Raw genomic sequence first — 8,591 nt, forward strand, 5'->3', positions numbered from 1 at the left:
GGTATCAAATAATACTTATAACTGAGATACATTTGTTATGCTAAATGCAAATCATTCTTTTTTATTTAACTATGCCAAGAATCTTTATTGATTAACTTGTAAACCTTAAGACAAAGCAGTATATATTTGAAACAACATAAAACACACTTCTTGCCAAGAGTTTATAAGGATTCTATAGTTCTTCCAAACAAATACAATTTTAGTGAACATTTAACTTAATTCTATAAAACACTCATAAACTTTTTTTTCTCAAGGGTTAAAAAGGCTATTTTCCCCAATTCTATAGTTTTTTAGATTTAATTACAAAGAAAAATATATGCAAAATATCTTATTTCTAAAATGGAGACAAGTGCCCAATTAGATGAATAGCTCCTATCCCCCTGCCCAGCAAAAGATATTTCTAAGACTAGTTATTATCAATGAATTTATTGATATTATTTATCAATGCCAATAAAAGTGGAAAGCCTTTACTTTCTCTCAATTCTACAACTAGTTTCCATAATCATGTTACGCTGTCATTGGAACATATGAATAATTTTGAAGTGTCTCCTATTATGGTATAGCCCAAAATGATAATAGGCCCTTCTTGGCTGATGTATATTGAGGAACTCTGAAGTTTCCTGATTATTTGGAGTATCATTTTGCCAGTTATTATGTCTTTCTCTTGGTCCCGTTCATTTGTAAGTGTACAAATTCCTTTTCCTTTTCTTATCAGGAAAACTGATGAACTATTTCCTAAGCTATCTGCGTTGAAGAGTTATTAAAAAGATTCCTGAGCGTTGACTACCAGTTTACTTAAAATGCTTTTTCTCGAAATATTAAGCAGACAGAAATGGAATATCCATACTCATTTTTATCGTGCAGTTGTATGACAATGGGTTTATGTGATGCTTTATAAAAGGTAATAACAATTAAATCCAAATACAAGATAACAAAAGAAGAATTCTCCAAGATAAAGGAGAAAATTAATGATGTCAACATGTTGGAGAATTATTAAGATTAAAAAATATTACTTTAATTAAATGATATTTGATTCTACCTCCTTTCTAAGGAAATTTCCAACTTTGTAAAAATAACTCTGAGTAGTACTATCAAAATGGATCTAAAGAAAGATTTTTTGGCTTCCTTGATGGCACAGTGGTTAAGATTTGGCCTGCCAATGCAGGGGACACGGGTTTGAGCCCTGGCCCAGGAAGATCCCACATGCCATAGAGCAGCTAAGCCCATGTGCCACAACTACTGAGCCTATGCCCTATAGCCCGCTAGCCAAAACTACTGAAGCCTGCGCACCTAGAGCCCGTACTCCACAACAAGAGAAGCCACTGCAATGAGAAGCCTGTGCACCACAACGAAGAGTAGCCCCCGCTGGTCACAACTAGAGAAACCCCGCATGCACCAACAAACACCCAACGCAGCCAAAAATAAATAAATAAAATAAAAATCTTTAAAAAAAAAAAAAAAGATTTTTTAGTCCATTAAAATAATTTCTCCCCCAAATCTACAGTTGTTCAGAAATACTGCAATCTGCAGAATTTTAATTTATCACATTTACAAGTTATTTTTCATTCTTTGATGCTACCTGCATTTCCTTATTTTTATATTCACCCTGGACAACTGTTTTAAACATCTGAAAGGTAAACCCAGAGCCAGATGATTGTTTCCACTTGATTTAAAAAAAAAAAAAATGGATTTCCCTGGTGGTCAAGTGGTTAAGAATACGCCTTCTATGCAGGCACGCAGGTTTGATCCCTGGCTGGGGAACTAAGATCCCATGGGCCGTGGGACAACTAAGCCCACGAACCACAACTAGAGAGCCCGTGTGCCATAATTAGAGAGCTCGCATGACGCAACTACTGAGCCCGCGCACTCTGGAGCCTGCGAGCCACAACAAAGATGCCACATGCCAAAACAAAGATTCCAAGTGCCACAACTAAGACCGAACACAGCCTAATTAATTTTTAAAAAAACTGATCTATAAGTAAACAATAGACACATTAATAAATATGCCCTGAATTGTCAAAAATATTACATAATTTTGGTTCTTAGGCAAATAGGAATTTTAAAATGCTGTCACATTTTCATCATTATTTAAAGGTTCATCGAAGTTCTCAAAAGCTGAAATTTATTCACTCATAAATATATTTATAAAGAATATATTTAGGTGTGAAAAAATTTCAGCTTTTGATGCAAAAATGCTCAACAAAATACTAGCAAACAGACTCCAACAACACATTAAAAGGATCATACACCATGATTAAGTGGGGTTTATCCCAGGAATACAAGGATTCTTCAATATACGCAAATCAATCAATGTGATAAACCATATTAACAAACTGAAGGAGAAAAACCATATAATCATCTCAATAGATGCAGAAAAAGCTTTCAACAAAATTTAAAATTTATGGCAAAACCCACTCAGAAAGAGGGCATAGAGGGAACTTACCTCAACATAAAAAAGGCCATATATGACAAACCCAAGTCCAACATCATTCTCAATGGTGAAAAACTGAAACAATTTCCTCTAAGATGAGGAACAAAACAAGGTTGTCCACTCTCACCACTATCATTCAACGTACTTTTGGAAGTTTTAGCCACAGCAATCAGAGGAGAAAAAGAAATAAAAGGAATCCAAATCGGAAAAGAAGAAGTAAAGCTGTCACTGTTTGCAGATGACATGATACTAAAGATAGAGAATCCTAAAGATGCTACCAGAAAACTACTAGAGCTAATCAATGAATTTGGTAAAGCAGCAAGATACAAAATTAATGCACAGAAATCTCTTGCATTCCTATACACTAATGATGAAAAATCTGAAAAAGAAATTAAGGAAACACTCCCATTTACCACTGCAACAAAAAGAATGAAATACCTAGGAATAAACCTACCTAAGGAGACAAAAGACCTGTATGCAGTAAACTATAAGACACTGATGAAAGAAATTAAAGATGATACAAACAGATGGAGATATATGCCATGTTCTTGGATTGGAAGAATCAATATTGTGAAAATGACTATACTACCCAAAGCAATCTACAGATTCAATGCAATCCCTATCAAACTACCACTGGCATTGTTCACAGAACTAGAACAAAAAATTTCACAATTTGTATGGAAACACAAGACCCCGAATAGCCAAAGCAATCTTGAGAAAGAAAAACGGAGCTGGAGGAATCAGGCTCCTGGACTTCAGACTATACTACAAAGCTACCGTCATCAAGACAGTATGGTACTGGCACAAAAACAGAAATATAGATCAATGGAACAGGATAGAAAGCCCAGAGATAAACCCACGCACATATTATTTTCAATAAAGGAGGCAAGAATATACAATGGAGAAAAGACAGCCTCTTCAATAAGTGGTGCTGGGAAAACCTGACAGCTACATGTAAAAGAATGAAATTAGAACACTCCTTAACACCATACAAAAAATAAACTCAAAATCGATTAAAGACCTAAATGTAAGGCCTCATACTACAAAACTCTTAGAGGAAAACGTAGGCAGAACACTCTATGACATAAATCACAGCAAGATCCTTTTTGACCCACCTCCTAGAGAAATGGAAGTAAACATAAAAATAAACAAATGGTATCTAATAAAAGTTAAAACTTTTGAACAGCAAAGGAAACCATAAACAAGACGAAAAGACAACCCTCAGAATGGGAGAAAATATTTGCAAATGAAGCAACTGACAAAGGATTAATCTCCAAAATTTACAAGCAGCTCATGCAGCTCAGTATCAAAAAAACTAACAACCCAGTCCAAAAATGGGTAGAAGACATAAATAGACATGTCTCCAAAGAAGATATACAGATTGCCAACAAACACATGAAAGAATGCTCAACATCATTAATCATTAGAGAAATGCAACTCAAAACTACAATGAGGTATCACCTCACACCAGTCAGAATGGCCATCAACAAAAAATCTACAAACATTAAATGCTGGAGAGGGTGTGGAGAAAAGGGAACCCTCTTGCACTGTTGGTATGAATGTAACTTGATACAGCCACTATGGAAAACAGTACGGAGGTTCCTTAAAAACTAAAAATAGAACTACCATACGACCCAGCAATCCCACTACTGGTCATATACCCTGAGAAAACCATAATTCAAAAAGAGTCATGTACCACAATGTTCATTGCAGCTCTATTTACAACAGCCAGGACATGGAAGCAACCTAAGTGTCCATCGACAGATGAATGGATAAAGAAGATGTGGCATATATATACAATGGAATATTACTCAGCCATAAAAAAAACGAAATTGAGTTATTTGTAGTGAGGTGGATGGACCTAGAGTCTGTCATACAGAGTGAAGTAAGTCAGAAAGAGAAAAACAAATACCGTATGCTAACACATATATATGGAATCTAAAAAAACAATGGTTCTGAAGAACCTAGGGGCAAGACAGGAATAAAGATGCAGACGTAGAGAATGGACTCGAGGACACGGGGAGGGGGAAGTGTAAGCTGGGACGAAGTGAGAGAGTGGCATGGACTTATATATACTACCAAATGTAAAATAGATAGCTAGTGGGAAGCAGCCACATAGCACAGGGAGATCAGCTTGGTGCTTTGTGACCACCTAGAAGGGTGGGATAGGGAGGGTGGGAGGGAGATGCAAGAGGGAGGAGATATGGGGATATATGTATATGTATAGCTGATTCACTTTGTTATAAAGCAGAAACTAACACACCATTGTAAAGCAATTATACTCCAATAAAGATGTTTAAAAAATAAAAGGGCTTTGCTGAAAGCTTTCAGGGAGTTCAAGGTTTTTAAGGCGTGAGCCACCCGTCTCCTTGCATGGCCCTGCAATAAACTTTTCTCTGCTGCAAACTCTGAAAAGAAAAAAAAAAAATATATATATATATATATATGTATATATATATATTTATAAGGAAAATTTCAATCAAAGCCAACAAGAATATACTTTATAAAATTAGAAGTATTTTTCTATCCTATGCAACTACTGGTACTGACATTTCTAAATGTTCAGGTAAATTTAATTCAGGAAAATACATAAATCCTAATAGTACAATTTTGGCAAATAGATACACCCATGCAACACATACCTTTATGATGATATAAAACATTTCCATTACCCTAGAAATTTCTCTCGTCTATTTCTAGTTAATCTTCCTTCACAGAGACAATTATCATTCTTTTTTTTTTTTAACCTGCATTAATTCTGTTCTAGAACTTCCTATAAATGGAATTATATATGAGGTATTCTTTTCATTTTGGTCCTTTTGCTCAGCATTATGTTTGTGACAGTCATTCATGTTGTTTCATGGATCAGTAGTTCACTCATTTTTATTGATGAGCAGTATTCCATTGTATAACTATACCAACGTTAGTTTATTCATTCTCCTGTTGATAAATATGTGAGTTGTCTCCGGTTTGAGGATATTGTGAATAGAGCTGCTATGAACATTCTAAACAAGTCTTCATATGTATATAAATTTGTATTTCTTCTAGATAAATAACCACAGTAGAATTACTGGGCCAAAGGGTAGGTTTATGCAACTTTATTTTTTTTAATTGCAAAATCCTTTTCCAAAGTACTTATAACATTTAATATTCCTATCAGCAATGTATGAGAGTTCAGTGACTCCAATTCTCATCAATATTTGGTGATGTCAATAGTTTTAAATTGCGATCCTAGTGGGTGTGTAGTAGTATCACATTGTGGTTGTAAATGCATTTCCCTGAAGACTAAAAATATTGAACAGTCTTTACTGTGTTCACCAGCCATTCATACATGTACCTTTGTAATGTGTCCATTGAAGTATTTTGCCCATGTTTATTAAGATTTGTGTTTTCCTTATTGAGTATAAAGTTCTTTATATGATATTTATTCAAGTCCGTTGTCAGATAAGTTTTACAAATATTTTCATCCCATAACTGGCTTGCATACTCATGTACTTAATTATGTCTTCTGATGAGCAGTCTAATTGATCAGTTTTTATGGATATTATTTTCTACATCTTATAAAGAAATATTGGCCGACTACAGTCTTAGTTCAGACTGCTATAACAAAATACCATAGACTGGGTAGCTTATAAACAACATAAATATATTTCTCACAGTTCTGTAATCTGGGAAGTCCAAAATTAAGGTATCAGAAGATTCGGTGTCTGGTAAGGTCCTGCTTCCTCTTTCACAAGCAGCCATCTCTTGCTGTGTCCTTACATGGCAGAAAGGGAGAATTCTGGTCTCTTCAGTTCCTTAGAAGGACATTAATTCCATTTATGAGGGCTCCACCCTCATGACCTAATCACTTCCCAAAGGCCCCATCTCCTAATATCATCACATTGGGAGTTATACTTTAATATACGAATTTTGGGGGGACTCAAACATCCAGTCCATCACAACCATGAACTTGAAAAACATTATTCCATATTTTCTTCTAGTAGTGTTGGAGTTTTAGTTTTTATTTTATGTCTGTGATCCATTATATATTAATTTTTGTTTCTCATGTGAAGTAGAAGTAGAGAATTATTTTTTTCCATATGGAAATCAAGTTGTTCCAACACCATTTGTTAATAAGACTCTCCACTCTCCCATTTAATTGCTTTGGTATCTTGAAAAAATCATTTACTATATAAACATGAGCCTATTTCTGGACTTTATTCTGTTCTCTTTATTTCTCTATCCTTATGCTAAAATCTCCTCATGATAAAATTTTACCATCTTGATTACTGTATTTTTATAGGAAGTCTAGAGTCAAGTAGAACTGTTCTTTTTCAATATTTTTCAAAATTGGATTACTCTAGATTCTTTGCTTTTACATATAAATTTTAGAGTGTTTGTCAATTCCTATGATATAAAAGCATGCTGAGATGAAGATTAAAATTAATTTGAATCTATAGAAGATGTGGTAGATAGATGTACAGATATATATATCAACATGGATGAACCTAGAGAATATTATGCTTAGTGAAATAAGACAGACAGAGAAAGACAAATACTCTATGATATCATCTATATGTGGAATCTAAAAAAGAATACAAGTGAATGTATATGCAAAACAGAAAAAGACTCACAGATGTAGAAAACAAACTTGTGGTTACCAAAGGGGAGAGGGAAGGTGGGCGGGGACAAATTAGGGGTATGGGCTTAAAAGATACAAACTACTATGTATAAAATAGACAAGCAACAAGGATGTATTGTATAGCACAGAGAATTATAACCATTTTCTTGTAATAACTTAGAGTATAATCTACAAAAATACTGAATCACTATGCTATTAACCTGAAAATAATATAATATTATAAATCAACTATACTTCAATAAAAAAATTAAATTAAATTACATTAAAAATTTTAAAAATAAAGTAATGAAAGCTACAAGCATGGAGAAATAAGAATCATTACAGAGCTTTCTAAGACTCACTATGAATAGAACTGGTTAACATAGATGGGGGAAAAGTATTATGGAACTTAAAATGTGGAAGAAAAATAAGCAGTTAGATGGAAATTAATATGTCTAGAAGTGTATTACAGTGTCCAAATACATTATAAATCTGGCCATTGTCTCAACTTCATCACCAAAATGATGTTTTTAACTACTCAATCTCCTGGGGAAGTTACTTTCCATGAGATTGTACCTCCAATTACATAATAAAAATAGGGTTCCAATTACTGAAATACTCTTTATTATAAAATTTCTGGTATTATTCTATAACCAAAGGTCAGTAGGTTCACCTTCTTATAAGCCAAAGCGTTTTTATTTATAGGAGAGAATTTCTATTCTACACCACTTATACAGGAAATGCCAATATTTTATTGTGAGAATTTTAACACAATATAGCTTCAACACAAGCTTAATCTGACATATCCAAAGAAAAAACATCTTCAAGATGCTCCAAGTGTGAAGCCCACTCCAATTGTAAATGACTCATTTTTATGGATGTGATTAATATACTGCCATGCACTAAGCTCTAGAGTAGGATATTCAGCTAGTTCAAATGTACATTCAAAATAATGTATTCCTAGAGTATCAAGTTCTTTTTGTACTTGCATTCCAGATAATCCCTCTATTTGAGTAAAAACTATGAATTCTTTATTCAGCCATGGTTTATATGTTGTCTGACAATTCTTTTTATCTCTCTTCAAATCAATAAACATCTACCAGTAAAATAAAAGCAGATTATAGGCAGAATCTCAATTAACTGATCACGTACAGAAAATGCATTTCCATTTAGTGTGTTAATTTTCCTTAATGTCTCCTGTTTATGACTAACTGTCTGCCATTCAACTAACATAAATGTATTTATCTAAAAGATCAGAGAAGTTATCTACCTTCATAAGCATTTAGAAGAGGAAAAATCTTTCTACTTGTTTCAAAATGGGGTATAAACACATTTCTAAAATAATTTTAAACAAATTTATTCCTCTGAAACTTGATTTTTAAAAAAATACACAACTGAAAATTACATATAGAGAATACATAAATCATAACTATGGAAGAACAATAACTACATCTAAATTCATAATTAGGTCACTATTTTGAAAATGCAATTGCACACTCAAACAGACATTTACTAACCTCCACCATTTTTCCTCCCACTCCAACCCTTCAACATCTT

At 33.6% G+C, this 8,591-nt stretch overlaps 1 long non-coding RNA gene across 1 annotated transcript in view; it reads left to right on the top strand.

Annotated features, from left to right (window-relative positions):
• The window catches only part of LOC309624448, a 41,682-nt gene extending 36,942 nt beyond the window's left edge, over nucleotides 1-4,740 (top strand). Inside the window, exon 2 of the long non-coding RNA XR_014241933.1 lies at nucleotides 1-4,740. This exon is cut by the window's left edge and continues 26,597 nt beyond it. This is a non-coding gene — a long non-coding RNA (uncharacterized lncRNA).
• The last annotated feature ends 3,851 nt before the right edge of the window (nucleotides 4,741-8,591 follow it).

Source organism: Balaenoptera borealis (assembly GCF_965194805.1).
Source record: "Balaenoptera borealis genome assembly, chromosome: 2".
Classification (NCBI taxonomy): Eukaryota; Metazoa; Chordata; class Mammalia; order Artiodactyla; family Balaenopteridae; genus Balaenoptera; species Balaenoptera borealis.